We start from the raw sequence: 22,568 nt of genomic DNA, 5'->3' as shown, positions 1-22,568 counted from the left end.
TCATCTGTGGAGGCTGTAAACTTCCATTTCTGTACCTTGTCTTGTTCTGAAGAGGCTGATACGCTTATGGGGCCCTCAATGGACGTTTTATGTGGGGAGTTCTATGGCACAGTCCCAGGATATTCCATTAACGGATTCTTTCGTTCCTCAGGCTTTTATTAATCCATTGCCATTCCTCATTCTGTGTCAGACCCTGGGGTCAGTGGCTCATGAGAGATCCCATTTATTTGTCATTATGGCTCTTAAAGAGTTATGGCTATAATGATCTTCACTTACCAGCCTTTCGATGGTGCCCTGAAAACTAAGCCCAGGGAGGTGTATTGACTTGCTCTGGGTCACACAGCTGAGGAGTTGGTAGAGCCGAGATTCCAGAGCTCAGGCTCTTCACCATGCCAGGGCCTCATGCTGGGGAATTCAGCAAGGCCTCCTTGGCCAGATGCCCACAGCTTCCGAGGGAAGGGTGGTAATGAACCTGTTTGCATTCCTCATGAAGAATTTCAGAGCTGCACAAGCCCCAAGGATTAGCTGTAGCAACGGGTGTCAGTCAGGCTCAGAAATCCAGACAATGAGGAAGGTCCCAACAGATGGTTCCTCAGGGAATGATCCTGATGCCACCTTGTGCACAGTCCCTGGCCCATCAGTCAATGGCTATTGGCTATCATCACTGTCCTCTGTGGGTATTATTTACAGATGAGACTGAGGTTCAGAGAAACCAAGCAACTTGCCCAAGCTCACACAGCTAGGAAACATCAGATCTGGGTTTAAGGGGGCGCCTGGGTGGCTCAGTCGTTAAGCGTCTGCCTTCAGCTCAGGCCATGGTCCCAGGGTCCTGGGATCGAGCCCCACATTGGGCTCCCTGCTCAGCGGGAAGCCTGCTTCTCCCTCTCCCACTCCCCCTGCTTGTGTTCCCTCTCTCGCTGTGTCTCTCTCTGTCAAATAAATAAAATCTTTAAAAAAAAAAAAATAACTGGGTTTCAGTAGTCAGCTCTGAGACTCCAGGGCCCAGGCATACTCTCCCCACCTCCCTATAAGAGTTACTGAGTGCAGATACTCTGGTAGCCTTCAGAGAAATAAAAATGAGTAGAAAAAGAAGGGGGGATGACAAGGACGTAGGCCCTGCTCTCAAGTAGCTTCATGGAGTTGCGTTGAGTAACTAGCTTGCCGTGCGGATCTTTGTAAACATGGACGACCTGCAGCCCCCTAAAGAGGGGGTGACATAGGGGAGGCAGCCAACTATAACACAGCAGGTGCTCAGTCTCCTTCCCACCCCGCCCTGCCTGGCTTCTTCCCGCTGGGACCTTCTTTGCCGGGGCTCATGGACTAGAAGCTAGTTTGAAACAGACTGAGGAACCCCTTTACTCTAGAATCTATACATACAGAAAGCAAAGATAAGATCAGACTGTTTCCTTCTGTTCTCTGAGCCCAGACTGGCCCTTACCCAGCTTGTAGCCTCCAAATAAAGGAGATTGGATGGTTCAAAAGTGGCCCCGTTACTGTCTAAACTAGGGAATCCACAGATTATAGCCTGGGGGACAGACCTGGTTGCTCCTTATTTAAATACAGTGTAATTGGGGAACAGTCACGCCCACCCGTTCTGTGCTCTATCTATCTACTTTTACGTTGCAACTGCAGAGTACAGTCGCTCCTGAGCCTGTATGATTCTTACAGCCTAAAATATTGACCGTCTGGCCCTTTACAGAAAAAGCTTGCCAACAACCTCTGCAGTGAACATTTCGAAACCATGCCCTCCCCTGTGGTTACTGCAGGGAAGGACAGCTTTATAATTCAGACTGGAAGTTAAAGACGGAGCTTGGTTCCCACTGTGGCAGACAGTATAGACAGCGACCAAGGGCCTGGGGACCCTGCCCCTAACTACCCATGAGACCTTGAACAAGTTACTTCACCTCTTCTGGTCTCAGATTCCTTGTCTGTCCAATGCAGTTAACAGTAGCGAATGCCTTGTTGGGTGGTAGTGAGGATTGCCCCGAGACCAGTGCCTGGCCCATCATAAACGTGATACATACTTCCGCCCTCTCGGTGGCTGCTTCTGTGGTTATTGTTAACCGCAGCATGGCGTGCAGGTGTGGTCCAAGTCCTAGTTGTGTTGCTGAAGAGGGGTGTGAACCTGGGGGCCTTACTCTGGGTCTCAGTTATCTGCTCTATCAAATGGGCACAACTGTCATTCCTCACCTCTTGGGGTTGCCAGGAGGATTGAGCAAGGACAGAGGCTGCAAGGTGCTTGCCCCATGGCCAGGCCCAGGGTTGTGCTCCAGAAATCAAGGGTAGGAGGGTCGTTTTATGGTAAAAGTGTTGAATTTTGTCAAGTCCTTTTTCTGCATCTATTGAGAGGATCACTCCCCCCCGCCCTGCTACTTCATTCTGGTAATGTGATACATTACACTGAGTGACTTTTGTATGTTGAACCATCCCTCCAGTCCAGGAATAAATCACACTTGGTCACCGTGTATGATCCCTTTAATATGCTCCTGAATTTGGTTGGCCAGAATTTTGTTGAGGGATTTTCATCCATGTTCATCAGGGATATGGCTTTTTAGTTTTCTTGTATTGTCTTTGACCTGGTACCAGGGCAATGCTGGCCTCATAGAACCAGTTAGGAGGTATTCCCCCCTCCTCTTTGATTTTCGGGAAAAGTTTGAGAAGGATTGTCATGACTTCTTTAAATATTTGGCAGGATTCACCAGTGAGGCCATCGGCTCCAGGCCCTTCTTTTGTCAGGAGACTTTTGATCACCGATTCAGTCGCCTTACTAGTTACAGGTCTCTTGAGATTTCCTGTTTCTTGGAGTCAGTCTTGGTAGGTTTTACGTTTCTAAGCATTATCCCGTTCCATGTAAATCATCCAACTTAGGGTGTGCAGTTGTTCACAGCATTCTCATGATCCTTTCTTATTTCTGTAGAATCTATAATAATGTCCCCATTTTCACTTCTGATTTTAATAAATTGAGTCTTTTATTCCTTAGTCCATCGAGCTAAAGGTTTGTCAACTTTGCTCATCTTTTAAAGAACCGACTTCTGGTTTCATTCATTTTCTCTCTTGCTTTTCTGCTCTATTTTATCTCTGCTTTCTAGCATGTTCTTCCTCCTGCTCACTTTGGGTTCAGTTTGTTCTTTTTGTAGCTCCTTACAGTATAAAGTTAGGTTGTTGATTTTATTTTATTTTATTTTATTTTAAGATTTTATTTATTTATTTGAGAGAGAGAGAATGAGAGAGAGCACGAGAGGGGGGAGGGTCAGAGGGAGAAGCAGACTCCCCGCTGAGCAGGGAGCCCGATGTGGGACTCGATCCCGGGACTCCAGGATCATGACCTGAGCCGAAGGCAGTCGCTTAACCAACTGAGCCACCCAGGCGCCCAGGTTGTTGATTTTAGATGTGTTTTGTTTTGTTTTTAAGGCAGGCATTTACAGCTAGAAATTTTCCCCTTGGCACTGGTTTCACTGGATCCCACTGGTTCTGGTAGGGTGTGTGTTCATTTTCATTCAGCTTGAAGTATTTTCTAATTTCCCCTGTGATTTCTTCTTTCATCTGTTGGTTGTTGAAGAGTGGTGTTAATTTCCACAAATAGGTGAATTTTCCAGTTTTCCTTCTGTTAATGATTTTTTAAAAAAAAATTGATTTATTTATTTGAGAGAGAGAGAATGAGAGATAGAGAGCACGAGAGGGAAGAGGGTCAGAGGGAGAAGCCGAGGGAGCCCGATGCGGGACTCGATCCCAGGACTCCAGGATCATGACCTGAGCCGAAGGCAGTTGCCCAACGAACTGAGCCACTCAGGCGCCCCCTTCTGTTAATGATTTCTGACTTCGTGCTGTTACAGTCAGAGAAGATACTTTTTATTTATTTTTTTTTAAGATTTTATTTATTTATTTGACAGAGAGAGACAGTGAGAGCAGGAACACAAGCGGGGGGAGTGGGAGAGGGAGAAGCAGGCTTCCTGCGGAGCAGGGAGCCCGATGTGGGACTCGATCCCGGCACCCTGGGATCATGACCTGAGCCGAAGGCAGACGCTTAACGACTGAGCCACCCCGGCACCCAAGAGAGGATACTTTTTAAATCTGTTGACACCCATTTTGTGGCCTGACAGATGGCCTATCCTGGAAGGTGTCTCTTGGGCACTTGATAATCACATGTGTGCTGTGGTTGGGTAGAGTGTTCTGTGTCTCTCTGTTGGGTTTGTTAGGTCCTCGATTCCCTTCTATTTGCTGGTTCTGTGCATTATTAAGAGTAGGTATTGAAGTCTTCAGCTATAATCCTGGAACTGTTTCTCCTTTCAGTTCTGTCCACGTTTGCATCATGTATTTTAATGGGCAGTTAGTGGTGGGTAAATGTTTATAATTGTCCTCTCTTTTGCTGTATTGAAACTTTTCTTAATATATAACATTCTTCTTTGTCTCTTGTAACTTTTTTTGACTTAAAGTCTTTTCTGTCGTATATTAGTACAGCCATGCCGAGGGCACAAGGGTGAAAATGAGACTTGTAGTCCCCCTGCTTTGAGATTCATTCCTTCATTTACAAAATACTTAACTGCATCTCCTCTCCCCTTGCAGGCCCCAGGCACCATGCTAGGCTCTGGAAAGACAAAACCAGCAGTCTCTGGCCTCAGGAAGCTTCCCCGTCAGCCTGGAGGCCTGGCTGAGGGGCAGGGGGAGCAGTCAGTGAAGGGGTCTCTCTCCCTAGTGCTGTGACACCACTGGGGAGTGGGTGTTTTGGGGGTGGCCCCTTGGTACAGCCAGCATCACAGAGAGCATGCCATGAGCCCCTCACCCAGGGAAGGGTAAGCTCCCTCCTTCATTCGGCGGATGGGGCTCTTTGGCAGGTTTCCTCATCAGACATGGGTCCCCCGCTCTGTGCAGGCCGCAACTGGCAGGAGAGACCATCATGAGCTGAGCCAGCAAGGTCCTGCAGATGCCAGGCCAGGTCCTCTCCCACTCCACCTGGCTGCCCCATCCAGCTTCTCGAATCCACACTTCTGCTCCTCCAGCCTCAGCAGGAGACAGGGGCCCTTGGGTCTGGCTCTCCAGACTCGGGCTGCCTGGAGGCAGAGGTTGGAGGTATGTGACCACCTTAGGGGGCGAGGAAGGGATGAGTCTCAGGGGAGCCTGAGCATCCCAGGTATTTGGGGGAATTTGGCAACTAAGTGCAGGACCTAAGCTTTGGTGGGGAGTATAGTTTGTTTTGACATCCAGCTAATCTGTCTCCGTGTGCACAGTGGAAAGCAGGACAGCCCCGGGCTCAGGTTCCCAGTCTTGTCTCTTAGCTCAGGGACCTCGGACAATATGTTCACCGCTCTCCACCTCCTATTTCTTCATCCAGAGAAAGGAGCTGATCACCCAGGCCACAACGTGGAGGTGGGGAATGACACAGGGAACACGAAACCACAAGGCACATAGTAGGTGTTCAACACTCTGGAGCAGAAACGCGTTTCCCCTTTCCAGTCTTTGTTCAACCAAAGCAGCGTTAACACGAGTAGACTATAAATACAGATTGATCGTTATAAACAATTGGAACAAAGAGGGGAGAACCTTTATTTCTTAATCCATATAGAACCACTGCAATTAAAGCTGTTGTTTTGACTGGAAAACTAAGAAAACATGATGAGAAAATTAGAGACATTTAAGCACCCACCTTCTATGCATGTACATTTTTTAAAGGAAGTTTTAAATATAAATGATTAGGATTGCTTTCAAAATACATAAAAATAAAGAGATTAAAACGAGTCTAAACACAAAAAGGTGAGACCAGGCTCAGGCAGTTCTCCCCAGGATGCGTTAGTCCCAGGGACAGGCACAGCTGTGTCATCTGGGGCAGGGCCAGAGAGGATTGGGGCAGGGATGGAGGAACATTCCTCAGTCTGTCCACCCACCCCTCAACAGATACTTAGTGTGCACCTACTATGTGCTAGGCACCATTTCAGATTCTGATTGCATTTATTCAGCAATGAATAAAATCCCTGCCCTCTGGACATTCTGGTCGAGTAGACATTAAATGAGCAAGTAAATGTGTGTAGGTCAGATGGTGGTTGCTATGGAGAAAAATAAAATAGCAAATGACACCCTATGGAGGTGTGTAGGGGAAGGGGCCAGGTGGTGGTGTGGTGTTTATGGCTGGGGAAGGCCACCAGGATAGTTTGGTACACTGTGCGGAGGCCAGAGGGATGTGTCAGCTAGAGGAAGCAGCAAGTGCAAAGGTCCTGAGGCAGAGCTTGCTCAGCCCGCTTGAGAAAGAGCAGGAAGCCAATGTAGCAGAAGCAGAGGGAAGGGCAGGGAAGAGCAGAGGAGGGGGAGTCGGGGAGGCAAGGAGAATGGCCCTATCCCAGAGGGCAGTGTAGCCAAGGGAAGACTGTGGCTGCCACTTGGAGTGACATGGGAGCCATCAGAGGGAAGAGCTCTGTTGTGACTGAAGATAGGGGATTGGGAAGGAAGCAGAGAGGTCAGGTGGAGGATGATGTGGTCACGCAGGCGTGAGGATATGGTGGCTGGGTCAGTCTGGGTTGGGCAGTGATAGTGAATAGCAGTCTGACTCTGGATGTACTCTGGAAGTGGGAGTGGACAGGATGTGCCACAGGGTCGAGGTGGGCATGAAAAGAGAGGGGTCGGGATGGTGCTGTGGTTGTGGGTGTGAGGAACAGGAAGGAGACTGTTGCCATTTATAAAGTGGGCCTGGCCACGGGCGGTGGGGGAAGCAGGAGGTGGCCTGGGACATGTTGCCTCGGAGCTGCGGGTCAGACATCCAGGCAAAAAGCGGGAGGGGCACTGAGCCAAAGAGTCCGGCCTTCAGGATGGAGGTCTGGGCTGGGAACAGACTAGGTAGGAGTCCCCGCGTGTTCGTGGCACTTAATGCTAGGAGCCTGGGCCAGGTGCAGGGGCATGAGGACGGAGAGGGGGACAAGGGCCGGGCTGCCTACCTTGTGGAAGTTGGTCCCCGAGAGGGAACAGCAGGGAGAACGGAGGAAAAAGAGCCAGGAGTTCCAAGACGAATCCCAGCATGGAAACCCCAGGAGGATGTGCACCAGGCAGGAGAGCCATCAAACTGAGATCTAGGCGCTTTGGATGGTGAACAGCCTCTGATCTTTGTCCAGGAGGCAGCGCTGTGCGGACAGGACTACGTTTGGGGGTCAGGCGGCCCTTTCCAGTGGTGGGGGGCCCTGGGGCCCTTGCTCATCCTCTGAGAGTCTCTTCTGGAACAGGATGCTGACCCCCTTCTCAGGGGGACTCTGGGAACCTTCCCCACTTGCTTGGTCCTCGGTGACCATGCCCCATAGCTGTTGTTGCCCAGGACCCATTCAGGGGCCATCCCTCACCCTCTAGAGTAGCCAGCGGCCTCCAGCAGATGCTTCCCGAAGTCTCTGAAGGGTGGCATGAGGGCTGAGCAGAGCTTCTTCCCCACAGCTGTGTGCTTCGTCTTCGGTCACCCCTGCAAGGAGCTTGGTCTGCCTCAGCCTGGGGTCTGCCCGTCCTCCTTGTCAGAATGGTACCCTTGGTTCTAGAAGGGTGGCAGCCGTATCTGTAAGACGAGGTGTTGTCACCAGGACTGGGCTCTCATTGGGCCACATGATGCCTTTTCCGCCTCTCAGCCGTGAAACGTCCCTCCCTCTACCAGGCCCCTGGCATGGTCTGCCATGGGTGTTGTGCTCCCAGAGGCCGTCTGATGTCAGGGGAGGAGCCCTGGGCTTGGCTGAGTCCAGGCAGCAGGAGGGAGACATCTTGCTGGGTGGAGACTGAGCCCCGGGTCCCCACCCTGAGCCTCAGTTCCTCACGTCTAAAATGGGTGTGCTGGGCTTAGGAGCTCCAGGACCCTCCTCCCGGCCCCACCTGAAGCAGGTACAGGGCTTGTGGTAGGTGAGAGGAGATGGCCACATACGGGCTGATGCACTGGTCTGGTGGGCTCCGTGGGGGAGGCGACTTTCCCTCCGCGGCGTGGACCGAGCGCGCAGAGTGCTCCTGCATCTGGGGCCCACTGTGTGGCCCGTGTGCCCAGCCCGGCTGCCCCTTCTCTGCTGCGGCCGCAGCAGCACAGCCTGTCTGGTCAGCCCAGAGGGGACCGCAGCCTGCTCTGCAAGCCCAGGCTCGGGGCCGCCACTCCCACTGGAGCAGGGCTGGCGCTGAAGATGGAACGGATCTGTGGTGCTCACAAAATAATTACAGCAGCGATCACGGTCCCCATGGCTATCAATTCACAAGGGACCCCCACTCTCCCCGATCTGTGAAACCATGGGAACCACGTTACAGGCCTTCTCGGCTCTGGTCCTCGACCCTGGAACATAGCTACTGTCCTTGCTGTTGGACAGGTGAGCGGGTTGTGGAGCCGCCGAGGAAGTGAGCTGCCGAGATTGCAAACCAGACCCCCGACTGCAGAGCGTAGGCCCACCCCTCCACAGGGCGCCCCCAGAGGTGGCCAGGCCTGTCCTGTTGCATCCGGGCTACTGGTAGCATTGTGGCTGCACCATGTTCTGCCTGATCTGCAGGGAGGAAGCGGGGTGGGCAGGGACATCCTGGCGCAGAGAAATCCGCTCCTCTCACCCCGGACCTAGCAAGTCTGCTGTGGCGCGGGCTCCAGCGCAGAACGCGCGGAAGCTGGGCCTGGGGAAGCGCGGCTAGTGCGCACCTGCCGTGGCCGCCCAGGGGGCCGGCTGCTCAGCCTGCTTTTACGGACCGAGGTAGGCTTTTTAATCCCCGTCTCAGAAATGAGGAACCGGACACTCAGGTTGCAGAAGTGACTCTGGTGGGGGGTCCCTCAGCAGGTGTCGGGGCCGGGATTTGACCCCAGGGTGGTGGCTACTCTGCCTTGAGCTGTGTTCGGCTGGCCTCATGGACTGGGTACGTCCAGAAGAACTGTCTGAACAGGGAAGCCTGGGTGGGGCGTGCAGGGGCTGCACCCAGCTGGACCTGGCCGTCAGTTTCAGCTCTGCCACTCCTCATCGTGGGGCCTCTCTGACCCTCCGTGTCCTCATCTCTCTCAGCCTGCTCTCAGAGGAAGGCACAGTAGGCTGAGGGACCTGGCCCAGGCCCCTCCGTCTCTCAGTGAAGCAAGATCTAAGGGCCAGGCATGGTGCCAGCCACACCGGAGGGACTCAGCTAGAAATTTGCTTCTCTTCCATGAGTGTGCTGAAGTGCCTGAAGGCTAGGATGGGAGGGCAGGGTGGCCTCAGATTTGTCTCCAGTAGTGGCCTCATTTCCAGGACAGTCCTGTCCGTTGTAGTCTTCCCCCATGGCCTTGGGCCTGGTTCCTCATCATGCTGCATCTCTGTGTAGGTGAGGCACTTCTCTTTGCCCATGCTGTCACTGTGTGGCTCCTCGGGGTGCGTAGGGACAGCTGGGCACAGCTTGTCTCCTCTCTGATCTGTGTGCTGTCAGGAGGAGCCCTCTGGGAGTTACCTCTGTCTGGTGCCTGCTCTAAGTTCTCAAAGGTGGCTTGAATGGAAGCACCCCCTGCCCCAAGCCCCATGACTGTGCCAGGACCATGGGCTTGGCCCGGGGCACATGGGGTCCCAGCACCACGGGGCACTACTGGGGTGGAGGTGGCGTTCCTGGACTCCACGGCACTGCGATGAGCCTTGCCCTCAGCTCAAGCCCTGGGGACCCTGGGTCAGAGGACAAACCTGTATTGTCTCTGCCCAGAGTGGGCTTGGGTCTGTCCGGCTCTTCTCGGTTCCTCAAGTCTCCAGCCATGGCGCTCAGTGTGTACCCTGAGGATGGCAGCACTGATTGGCAAGCAGGTGCTTGGGCTCAGCAGGCAGGACACGGACAGCCCTGCTCTTCTGGTGGTTTGGGGGTTGGGGGTGAGGCGGAAGATTGAACAGGTGATTCTAACTGTAGGCAAGGGAGCAGGGCAGATTTCTCTGAAGGAGAGAGAAGTGGGCCATGTAAGGGTGCCTGGGCAGGCCGTCCAAAATGGAGCTGAGAGAGGATAGGGTAAGGAGAGGTGGGCCCAGAGGCGTGAGCATGGACGGATCACGGGAAGTCTTGAAACTTCTGGCCACACTTGGAGCTTAGTATTAATCATAGCATTTCGCTTTATGTTAAATGATGGGTTCTTGGGGACATAGTAGATGGAAAATCCTGGGGTAGAATTTTGACCTTGTTTTTAACAATTTTCATCATATTGGCCATATTTGAATGTCTGTGTGCCAGGCCCCTTCCCACTACTTTGCATTGGTGTCTTCTGGGCCCCACACAGCCGGGAAGGGGCTGGAGCAGGGCTTTGCTCTTGGCTCCAGGACCCCAGCCCCAGGGCCTGTGCCTCTACTGCCCCCTGCTTTCTGCAGCTACAGCGCTCTCGACCTCCACCCACATCTCTAAACTGAAAACAAAGTAAGTCAGAGAAAGACAATTATCATATGATCTCACTGATACGCGGAATTTAATAAGGCGGAGGATCATAGGGGAAGAGAGGAAAAAATGAAACAAGACGAAACCAGAGAGGGAAACAAACCATAAAAGACTCTTAATCTCAGGAAGCAAAGTGAGGGTTGCTGGAGGGGAGGGGGCCAGGGGATGGCGTGGCTGGGTGATGGACATTGGGGAGGGCATTTGTTGTGAGGAGCGCTGTGTCTTGTGTAAGACTGATGGAATCACAGACCTGTACTCCTGAAACAAATAATGCAGTCTATGTTAATAATTTAAAAATAAGGAAACAATGCTCCTTGATTCCCCTTGAAGTGGTCCCAGGGCCCGCCATGTTGGTGTCCTGGATGCTGCTCCGGGGGCCAGGAGAGTCACCAGGCAAAATCTGTTCCAGCGTTTAGCTTGAGCCATGTTGGGTGAGAAACAGATGGAGGATTTGTGTGTGCAGGCAAGTACTCGTGAAGGAGAAAGCCCATTCCTGGCCCTTGTGCTTCAGGCCAGCAGGCAGTGCTGTCTTGGTGTCACGCAGCCATTGACAGAACTGATGAATCGCCAGAGTTTAGGCTAGAACAGCAGTCAGCAAACTGTGGTCCACAGGCCAGATCCCACCCACTGCCTGTTTTTGTAAATTCTGTTGGAACACAGCTACACGTATTTATTCACGTTGATGTGGTGTCTTCATGTTATGAGGGCTGAGTTGCATGCGTATTCTTGGCCCCTTCAGAAGTCCGGTCCCTACACTAAAATATTGGAGCTGACCTGCCTGTTGTGGTATGGAAAACTCTCCATGATACAGCTCTAAGAGGAAAAAGCAAGGTGCGGCACAGTGCATAAATTTCCACTTTTAGAAATAGCACACAGTATGGATTGGGCACATACGCACACCTGTGTTTATGGAAATGTTCTCCATGCAATGGAGATCTAGAAAGACACATTGAAGAATCACCATGGTTGCCTGGAGGAGAGTGGGGATGGGGAGACTCGCTTCGTGCATTTTTCTCTGCACGCTTTTTTACTTTGCACCACTTTGAAGAAAATGATTTAGTTCAACGAGCATATTGAGGCTTAAGAGTGGAGAAAAAAGGAAGACAGAGAAGGTAATTCCTTTTGCCTTATTTAACTTTCTCAAGAAGATGGAACTCCTTTTTGTACATGGGACCTTTCTTATTTGAATGTTATCTTCTAAGAATGACTTGGGGGAAAGCTGCAAGAGAAACTCAGAATTGCCCGTGATCTTGAAATGGAAGTAAATTTTCACTTGAACCCTAGAGGTAGAGAGGCCTGGGGCACCGTGGAAAATGAAGCCTTTCTTCATCTTGAGGTGGGTGAGCCGTGCTTCTAAGTAAGGTGCTATCCTGGCGAGGGGAGCAGCACTTTTAAATACTCTGATGGTCGTCTTTTTCTTGGATGAGGTCTGATCTAGTCTGGAATGGTGAAACCAGGGCACATATCTGCCAGGAAAACACTAGAAAAATCTTCTTCACACACTGTGCTCAGACCTGCCCTCTTCCAAGGAGGGTTTAAAACTGTTTCTCTAGGAGCACCTGGGTGACTTGGTCTGTTAAGTGCCTGCCTCTTGATTTCAGCTCAGGTCATGATCTCCTGGTTATGAGACTGGGTGTGGAGCCTGCTTAGATTCTCTCTCTCCACGCCCCCTCTCTAAAAAAATTAAATTGTTTCTCGAGAAGGTCTGATACAGTCCAGTGTCCAACCAGTTTGCCAGTCCACCCAAATACCTGCCTCTGAGCTCAAAGATAAATGGAACACTTCTCCTTTTAACTGGTCTTCCAGTCTGCAGAACTGCCCCCAAGTGATAGGGTACTTTAAATTTTTTGGCCCTCAGCCCTGGCTTGCACACTGGATCACCTGGCAGGAGTCTGAGTAGTACGGAGGTCAAGCCCTGCCCAGTGCAATAGGGCTGCTTCTTTTTAAGTCCCACTGGTGGTGGTTCTAAAGTATACCCAGGGTTGAGAACCCCAGCTTTTAAAAAGGATTGGAGGAGAGGCTGGGAAGATGGCAGAATAAGGGGACCCTACGCTCACCTTGTCCCATGGATAGAACTACTTCACACATCAGCATAAGTAATGCAGAAAACGACCTGAAGACTGTCAGAACAAATTTCACAAGTACAGGCAGAGAAGAGGATGCATGAAAGAGGGCAGGAAGGGCAGAGACGTGGTGGGGAGTGAAACAGACTGCGGCCATCCATGGTCAGGAGGGAGCGGCGGCTGCAGAGGAGGACAAGAAACGGACTGCCGCACTGGGGAGCCTGCAGGAGCCAGACAAATTCCAGTTAACACTTGGCTTTTAAAGTGGGAGGGACCAAATTTCCTGAGTTCTTAAAACTTACTTAAAGCCTGGAATCTTAAAACTAGCAGGCTCAGCTCAGCTCTGCAAGATAGTCCCGAGTCCCCACCCCTAAAGAGCCAGCAGGACAGGCAGCCCATGGAGATACAGCATAAAAGCAGCGGTTTGAAAAATGCCTGAGGGTTATTTACTCAACTCAAAGCATGTCCCAGGGAGACTCCTCCAGGAATAAAGGAGCTGGCAGGTGCATCTCCCTCCCCGACGCCCCAGGATTAACTCAGGGTCACCTGCGGGAACCAGGGCGGTGCCAACATGTACTACGGAACTTGCTTACACCAAGCCCTGCCCCCAGCACTGCAGGGACCGTGCCCTTTCCAGTCACACTTGCCTCAGTCCCCATGCTACGGGTCCCCTCCCCCAGAAGACCAGTGGAAACCTTGCCAACACCACATCGCCCCACCCACACGTTTTAGCGGGGCCTCGTCCTGGCAGCCGTGGTGGCAGACCCTGCGGAAGCCAGAGGCACCCTTGGTTAAAATTGCATGCCCCACCCAGGGACCCAGCGCTGCCCACAGCAGGCAAAGAGAGCCTCTGCAGGTGACTGAAGGAAGAAGCAGCAGGGTACACGCACCACACTAGGGGACAGCCCCTGGAGCGCCAGGCTCTGGGGACAGGGGATGCTACACCACAAGGCACTATAGGACCTCTTCCCAAGGCCATTCCTTTCAAGAGCAGGAGCAGTAGCTCTCTTTCCTGACACACAGAAGTAGACAAAATGATACAGAAGAACATGTCCTAAATGAAAGAACAGGACAAAATCACAGCAAGAGACCTAGGCAAAATGGATACAAGTATAACAGGTCTATAGAGAATTTAATGATCATAAAAGTCCTCGCTAGACTTGCAAAAACAGTGGAGGACAGCAACGAGACCCTTAACAAGGAGGTAAAAAAGCAGTCACAACACAATACAATGAAATTAAAAAATACACTGGATAGAGGGACGCCTGGGTGGCTCACGTGGTTAAGCATCTGCTTTTGGCTCGGGTCATGATCCTGGGGTCCTGGGACCAAGCCTCGCGTCAGGCTCCCTGCTCAGTGGGGAGCCTGCTTCTCCCCCTCCCTCTGCTTCTCCACCTGCTCATGCTCTCTATCTCTGTGTCTCGAATGAATAAAAAAAAAAAAAACCACTTTAAAAAATACGCTGGATGGAATAAACAGCAGGCTTGAGGAAGCAGAGAAATGAATTAGTGACCTGGAGGACAGAGTAAGGGAAAGTAAGCTGAGCGGGTGAGAGGAAAAAAAAAAAAATTATGCAAAATGAGAATAGACTTAGGGGATTCTGTGGCTTCATCAAATGTAGTAACATTCATATTAAAGTGATCCAAGAAGAAGAAAAGAGGGGGAGGGGGCAGAAAATTTGAAAAAATTAATAGCTGAAAACTTTCTAAATCTGGAGAAGGAAACAGATGTCCAGATATAGGAGGCTCAGAGACCCACCAACAAAGTCAACCCAAGGAGGTCCATCCCAAGACCTACATTAATTAAACTGGGGGAAAGGAGTGATAATTGATTTTCTTTAGAGAATTGGATTTTATTTAAAGATTTTATTTATTTATTCGACAGAGAGAGACACAGCGAGAGAAGGAACACAAGCAGGGGGAGTGGGAGAGGGAGAAACAGGCTTCCCGCAGAGCAGGAAGCCCGATGTGGGGCTCGATCCCAGGACCCTGGGATCATGACCTGAGCTGAAGGCAGATGCTTTAACGACTGAGCCACCCAGGTGCCCCTCTTAAGAGAATTTTAAAAGCAACAAGAGAACATACAGTTACTGCAAGGGGAACCCCATAAGGCTATCAGCAAATTTTTCAGCAGAATCTTTGCAGGCCAGAAGAAAGTGGCACAATATATTCAAAGTGCTAAAAGGAAAAGAAATATGCGACCAAGAATACTCTATCCAGCAAGACTACCATTCCAAAATAAAAGGAGAACTAGAGTGTCTCAGACAAACAAAAGCTAAAGGAATTCATAACCAGTAAACCAATCCTACAGAAAATGTTAAAGGGGACTCTGAGTGGAAAGGAACAGTAACTATGAACAGTAGGAAACACAAAAATAGTAAAAGTAAATATATCTGTAAAAATCCATTCGGGGACTCACAAAATAAAAGGATATAAAATATGACACAATATACCTAAAACATGGTGGGGTGAGGAATAAAGAATGGATTCAAACTTAAGCAACCATCAACTTAATATATTCAGGAGATGTGTAGATAAACTTCATGGTAACCACAAATAAAAAACCAGTAACAGGCAAAGAATAAAGAGAAAGGAATCCAGGTATATCACTAAAGAAAGCCAGCAAACCATGAGAGAGAGTAAGAGATGGAGCAGATAAAAACTGTAAGAAAACCACAAAACAACAAAATGGCAATAAATATCAATATCAATAATTACTTTGAATGTAAATGTAAATTAGGGTTCCAATCAAAAGACATAGGGTGACAGAATGGATACAAAGAAAAAAATAAGACCATCTATATGCTGCCCACAAGAGACTCATACCAGACTATAGACACCTGCAGATTGAAAGTGAGGGGATGTGGAGAAACCTCTATCATGCAGATGGATGTCAAAAGGAAGCTGGGGTAGCAATACTTATATTGGACAGAATAGACTTTAAAACAAAGACTATACCCAAGAGACAAAGAACACTATATAATAAAAGGGGCAATCCAACAAGAAGCTATAACAATTATAAATATTTATGCACCCAACATGGGACCACCCAAATACATAAAACAGTAACAAACATAAAGCAACTGATAGTAATACAATAACATTAGGGTCTTCAGCACTCCACTTACATCCACAGCCAGATCATCTAAGCAGAATATCAACAAGGAAACAGTGGCTTTCAATGACACACTGGACCAGATGGCTTTAACAGATATATTCAAAATATTCCATCCTAAAACAGAAGAATACACATTTTTTTCAAGTGCACATGGAACACTCTCCAAAATAGATCACACATTAGGCCATAAAACAAGTATCAACCAACTCAAAAAGACTGAAGTCATACCATCCATCTTTCTGACCACAATGCTAGGAAACTAGAAATCGACCCAAGAAAAAATCTGGAAAGACCACAAATACGGGGAGGTTAAATAACATGCAACTAAACAATGGGTCAACCAAGAAATCAAAGAAGAAATCAAAAATTACATGGAAAGAAATGAAAGTGGAAACATTACAGTCCAAAATCTTTGGGACATAGCAAAAGCAATTCTAAGAGGGACGTTTATAGCAATACAGGCCTACCTCAAGAAGCAGGGAGAATCTCAACCTAACCTTATACCTAAAGGAGCTAGAAAAAGAAAACCCAAAACCAGATCAATGAAACCAGAAGAGATGGTTCTTTGAAAAGATCAACAAAATTGATAAACCTGTAGCCAGATTCATTAAAAAGGACTCAAAATCACAAATGAAAGAGGAGAAATAACAACCAACACCACAGAAATACAATCAATGTAAGAAAAACTATATGCCAGGGGCAACTGGGTGGCTCAGTTGGTTAAGTATCCAAGTCTTAATTTTGGCTCAGGTCATGATCTCAGGGTCATGAGATCAAGCCCCTTGCCAGGCTCTGTGCTTAGCATGGAGTCTTCTTTCTCTCTCTTCTCCATCCCCTGCTCATGCTCTCTTTCTAAAAAAAAAAAAAAAAAGAAAGAAAAATTATATGCCAAAGAATTGGATGACCTAGACGAAATGGATAAATTCCTAGAAATACATCACCTACCAAAACTGAAGCAGGAATAAATAGAAAATTGGAACAGGCTAATGACCAGCAATGAAAGTGAATCAGTGGGTGCCTGGGTGGCTCAGTTGTTAAGCGTCTGCCTCTGGCTCAGGTCATGGTCCCAGGGTCCTGGGATCGAGTCCCACATTGGGCTCCCTGCTCAGCAGGAAGCCTGCTTCTCCCTCTCCCACTCCCCCTGCTTGTGTTCCCTCTCTCACTGTCTCTCTGTCAAATAAAAAAGTCTTAAAAAAAAGAAAGTGAATCAGTAATCAAAAACTCCCAACAAACAAAAGTCCAGGACCAGATAGCTTCACAGGTGAAGTCTACCAGACTTCTAAGGGAAAATTAATACCTAAAGATACCACGATACCATACCAAAAAAGAGAGCTATAGGCCAATATCTCTGATAATCAGAGATGCAAAAATCCTCCACAAAATATTAGCAAACCAAATCCAACAATATGTTAAATCACTTACCACAATCAAGTGGGATTTATTCCTAGAATGCAAAGGTGGTTCAATATTTACAAATCAATCAACATGATACATCACATCATTAAGAAAAAGGATAAAGACCATATGATCATCTCAGTATATGTAGAGAAAGCATGTGACAACGTACAACATCCATTCATGATAAAGACTCTCAACATAGGAGGTCTAGAGGGAACATACTGCAACAAAATGAAGGCCATGTATGAAAAATGCACAGCTAACATCATACTCAATGGGACAAAACTGAGAGCTTTCCTCCTAAGGTCAGGAACAAGACAAGGATGTCCACCCACCACTTTTATTCACAGTACTGTGTGTCCTAGCCACAGCATTCAGACAGCAAAAAGAAAGAAAAGGCATCCAAATTGGTAGGGAAGAAATAAAACTTAATACTATTTTCAGATGACATGATACTATATATAGAAAACCTGAAAGACTCCACCAAAAAAATGGCTAGAACTGATACATGAATTCAGTGAGGTTGCAGGATACAAAATATGCAGAAATCTGTTGCATTCCTATAAGTTAATAATGAAGCAGCAGAAAGAGAAATTAAGAAAACAATCCCATTTACAATGGCACCAAGAAGAATAAATTACCTAGGAATACACCTAACTGATGATGTCATAGACCTTACTTTGAAAACTATGGAACCCTGATGAAAGAAATTGAAGATGACACAAAGAAATGGAAAGACATTCCAGGCTTATGGATTGGAAGAACAAATATTGGTAAAACCCACAGCAATCTACAGATTTAATGCAATGCCTATCAAAATACCAATGACATTTTCACAAAAGTAGAACAATCCTAAAATTTGGATGGAGCCACAAAAGACCTCAAGTAGCCAAAACAATTTTGAAAAAGAAAAAACTGGAAGTATCCCAATTCCAGCCTTCCAGTTATATTACAAAGCTGTGGTAATCAAAACAGTATGGTGCTGGCATAAAAAAAAATACACACAGATCAATGAATAGAAAACGCACAAATAAACCCACAATTATATGGTCAAGTAATCTCTGGCAAAGGAGAAAACACGCAGTGGGAAGAAAGACGATCCCTTCAACAGATGGTGTTAGGAAAATTGGACAGCTACATGCAGGAGTATAAAACGACACTTCTTCACACCATACACAAAAATAAATTCAAAAAGGATTAAAGATCTAAATGTGAGACCTGAAACCATAAAAAATCCTAGGAGAGAACACAGGCAGTAACGGCTTTGACATCGGCCATAGCAACTTATTTCTAGATATGTCTCCTGAGGCAAGGGAAGCAAAAATACCCTATTGGAACTATATCCAAATAAAAAGCTCCCGCACAGCAAAGCAAACAGTCAGCAAAACTAGAAGGACCACCTACTGAGTGGGAGAGAATATTTGCAAATGATATATCTGATAAAGGGTCAGTATCCAAAAAGAGAGAGAATTTAGTAAAGTCAACACCAAAAACACACCTAATCCAATTTAAAAATGGGCAGAAGACATGAACAGACATTTCTCCAAGAAGACATACAGATGGCCAACAGATGAAAGATGCTCAACATCACTCATCATCAGGGAAATGCAAATCAAAACCACAATGAGATATCATCTTACACGGGTCAGAATGGCTAAAACCAACAACACAAGAAACCAATGTTGGTGAGGATGCAGAGAACTAGGAACCCTCATGCACTGTGTGGGTAATTTATTCTTCTTGCTGCCATTGTAAATGGGCTTTTCTTAATTTCTCTTTCTGCTGCTTCCTTATTAACTTGTGAATGCAAACTGGTACAGCCACCCTGGACACCAATATAGAGGCACCTCAAAAAATTACCGAAGTATGGTAATTACAGAATTACCATATAATCCAGTAGTTGCACTACTGGCTATTTACCCAAAAAATACAAAAACACTAATTCAAAGGGATACATGCACCCCTATATTTATAGCAGCATCATTTACAATAGCCAGATTATGGAAGCAGCCCAAGTGTCCATCCGTAGAGGAACGGATAAAGAAGAGGTGGTGTGTAGACACACGCACACACACACACTCTCACACAGATTATCACTCAGCCATAAGAGTGAAATCTTGCCATTTGCAACAACATCTATGGATCTACAGAGTATAATGTTAAGCAAAATGAGTCAAAGAAGTACCATATGATTTCACCTACATGTGGAATTTAAGAAACAGAATGAAGGAGGGGAAAGAGCAAACCAAAAAACAGCTTAATCACGAAGAATACACCGAGGGTCACCAGAGGCTGGGTGGGGGGGGTGGCAGGGAATAGCTGAAACAGGTGATGGGGGTGAAGAAGTGCACTTGTGATGAGCACCAGCTGATGGATAGAAGTGTTGAATCACTATACTGTACTCCTGAAACTTAACAGAACAGCATATGTTACCTACATTGGGGTTAAAATTTTAAAACAATCAGATGTTGGACTCAGACCTGAGTCTGAACAACTCTGCCACCTACAGTGCTCTGTGGGCCCAGCTGTTGTCCCTGAGCCTTGGTCTCCACTCCCGTGTGACAGGAGGGCCCACCACCTGCCTGGCCCTTGCTTTACAGAGCTGAGTAAGCCCAGGGCCACCCCTCACCCAGAGCCAAGGACCCCCGCATTCTGGGTCTACCGTGGGGTAGCACACAGACCTTGGAGTCACATGAGCAGGTCCTCATCCCAGCTGGGCCCTGCGGGAGAAGCCGTTTGCCCTTCCCGAGCCCCTGGGATCCTTCTACCTGGCCGCAGGGAGACTCGGAGGACCCAGCACAGAGACCACCCCCAGCTTCCCCGCTGCAGAGAATAGCAGCCCATGGTGCTCTGCCTAAGCTCCTGCCCAGCTCTGTTGCTCTAGAGAAAGCTGGGAGTTACGGGCTGGAGAGTGGAGTGTTCTTGGCTTTGCACTCGGGCCACTCAGCTCTGCAAGGACTCAGCTCTACCCTTACAGTGTGAAAGCACCACAGGCAATAGACAGGGCCCTGCTCTGTGTCCACCCACCAATTTCACCTTTTTCTGTAGCTCCAGCCTTGCAAGCTAGGGTGGGGATTTTTTTTTTTTTTTTAAGATTTCATTTGACAAAGAGAGCACAAGCAGGGGGAGTGGGAGAGGGAGAAGCAGGCCCCCCACTGAGCAGGGAGCCCAACGCGGGGCTGGATCCCAGGACCCTGGGATCATGACCTGAGCTGAAGGCAGACGCTTCACCGACTGAGCCACCCAGGCGTCCCTAGGGTGGAAATGTTCTTACGGAATTTTATGGAGAGGGGAAGAACTCCAAGATGGGGAGAGTACAGTACATCGGAAGGGAGGGAGAAGACCTGGGATTCAGACAACTAGGAGCCTGCCACCACTGTGCTCTTAACCCTGGGTCCGTTAACCTCCCCGTGCCTCCGCGTCCTCACCTGGAAAGGGGGTATGAGCGGGCCCGCCCTCCCTGGCTTCGGTGTGGTTTACCGCATACATGCAGGACAGTGAGGACAGTGCCTGGTATACAGCAAGCATGACATGAAGGTTAGTTGTTGCAGTTCAACCGTAGAAGTGATACGCCTCTGGCCATCAGGTCACACGCCGTGGTGCCCCAGGGATCTTGCTCCAGAATGACCAGTTGAGCAGCCGCTCATTCCTCAGCCACTTACCAGGCACCGCTGTGCACCAGGCTCAAGGAGTGTGCAGTCTTGTGGACGGGAGACCAAAACATCACACAGACGGAATTCCTGCAATGGGAGATACGTACCACGAAGGGAATTTAGAAGCGAGGGACCAGGGTAGATGAGGGACAGTTTCTCCACTGGGGCAACTTGCAAGGAGCAACACGAAGCCCTGAGGAACAAATGTGGCCACATGGGGAGTCTCCCTGGTGGAGGGAGCATGGCCTTGTCCGCAGGTCTTAGGGAGCGTGAAATCTATTCATTGTGCAGCGGCAGCCTCTGGAGGGCTGTGAGCAGGGGACTGGGCTGGGATCAGCTTTATGTTTTAAGATACATGAAAGGAGGGCACCTGGGTGGCTCAGTTGGTTAAGCGACTGCCTTCAGCTCAGGTCATGATCCTGGAGTCCCAGGATCGAGTCCCGCATCGGGCTCCCTGCTCAGCAGGGAGTCTGCTTCTCCCTCTAACCCTCCCTCCTCTCATGTGCTCTCTCTCTCTCTCTCTCTCATTCTCTCTCTCAAATAAATAAAATCTTTAAAAAAGATACATGAAAGGAAATAATCTAACACCACTAATGCTTTCCTCAGACCCACTGATGAGTAGTTAAAGCTTGGTAGGGAAGGTGGTGACTGAAGGCTGGGGAGCCTTGGACCCCTGGCTCACAGCTCTGCAAGCTTTCTGGGATTTTGGATCCCTAGTCAGTGCATGCACAAGGGTGGTTCCTTCCTGAGGCAATGGTTTGGAGCAGGTGTAGCGGCTGGACCCGGTGGAGACTCGCTCCTGCCAGTGGAGCCTGCACCAGACGTGCTCAGAGCCCCCCTAGGTGGCGTGTACTTGCTGTCACCGTACCACGGAGAGGGACCAGGGAGACTGCGCCTCGGGGGCCTCTAAGCAGCAGTGTAGGGGCTCCTTCATGCAGCCTTTTATTTTATTAAATGAGTAGCGTGTAAGCCCTAGTTACAAACATTTAATTAGTGTCAATATACAGAACACATTGCCCTGTGTCTCCTGCTGATCTCTGCGTTTATGTGCATGTGCTCAATTTTCTCATTTGAGGTTTTTTTTTTTTTTTAAAGATTTATTTATTTATTTGAAAGAGAGAGAATGAGAGAGAGAGCGCACATGAGAGGGGGGAGGGTCAGAGGGAGAAGCAGACTCCCTGCCGAGCAGGGAGCCCAATGCGGGACTCGATCCAGGGACTCCAGGATCATGACCTGAGCCGAAGGCAGTCGCTTAACCAACTGAGCCACCCAGGCGCCCTGAGGTTTTGTTTTTAATGACGTTCAGATCCTACACTGTCTTCCGTAACCTGTTGTTTTCACATAATTGTATTTTGTGGAGGTGTGTGCACACGGGTGATTGCGAATATGCCATTGTGGATTTAATGAGCGTCCCAACCTACAAGCAGGTAGTCTGCAGGCTTCCCGATCAGAAGCCAGGCTGCACTGAATAGCCTCACACACATCTTTGTGAAAATGCTCCCCTATGTGTGTCGAAGGGACCCCCGGAAGTGGAGTTCCGGAGTCAGGATTCGCAGAGGATACATGTGCACCTTCGCACACAGCTCCCTTGGTTTTCCTAAAAGGTGTCCCCTGTTTGTACGTCCAGCAACCACCTAGGATCACCATCCCAGTGCTTGGTAACAACATCTTTTGCCAGCTTGCATTTTTCTGCTGACTGATAATGATCTGGGGCTGTACTGGATGCCCTGCAGACCTGCTCTTTCCACGCATCTTCACAGAGCGCCTGTTCTGCCCCACCCCCACTCCCCCGACGTGCCAGCTTTGCATCTGTGAACCAGATTGACGGCAGCAGCTCATGCCGAGGGCTCTTGCAGGGGAGGCCGCACCGAGACCCAAACGAGAGGACAGAAAGGGGAGAAGGCCAGATGACCCTTCTGTCTTTGGGTACCAGTAACCACAGAGGCACCGGGTCAGGAATGTGCCCAGCGCCTGCTGAGAAGCCTGAAGGCTG

The 22,568-nt window shown here is 48.9% G+C and overlaps 1 protein-coding gene and 1 long non-coding RNA gene across 4 annotated transcripts in view; one reads left to right on the top strand and one right to left on the bottom strand.

Annotated features, from left to right (window-relative positions):
* SNX29 (sorting nexin 29) overlaps nt 1-22,568 on the top strand; it is a 510,437-nt gene that overhangs the window by 471,743 nt on the left and 16,126 nt on the right. The gene's annotated exons all lie outside the window — the stretch shown is intronic.
* LOC141373975 (uncharacterized) lies at nt 10,377-20,613 on the bottom strand. The gene is made up of 3 exons (XR_012380448.1): nt 20,585-20,613; nt 20,351-20,432; nt 10,377-10,602 (listed from the first exon to the last, which is right to left on the bottom strand). It is a non-coding gene; the product is annotated as an uncharacterized lncRNA (long non-coding RNA).

The sequence above is a fragment of the Callorhinus ursinus genome, unplaced genomic scaffold, assembly GCF_003265705.2.
Source record: "Callorhinus ursinus isolate GAN/ISIS: 27379988/994484 unplaced genomic scaffold, GSC_fseal_2.0 scaffold13, whole genome shotgun sequence".
Lineage (NCBI taxonomy): Eukaryota > Metazoa > Chordata > Mammalia > Carnivora > Otariidae > Callorhinus > Callorhinus ursinus.
The sequence above is the reverse complement of the archived record's forward strand: the minus strand, read 5'-3'. Positions and strand labels throughout refer to the sequence as shown.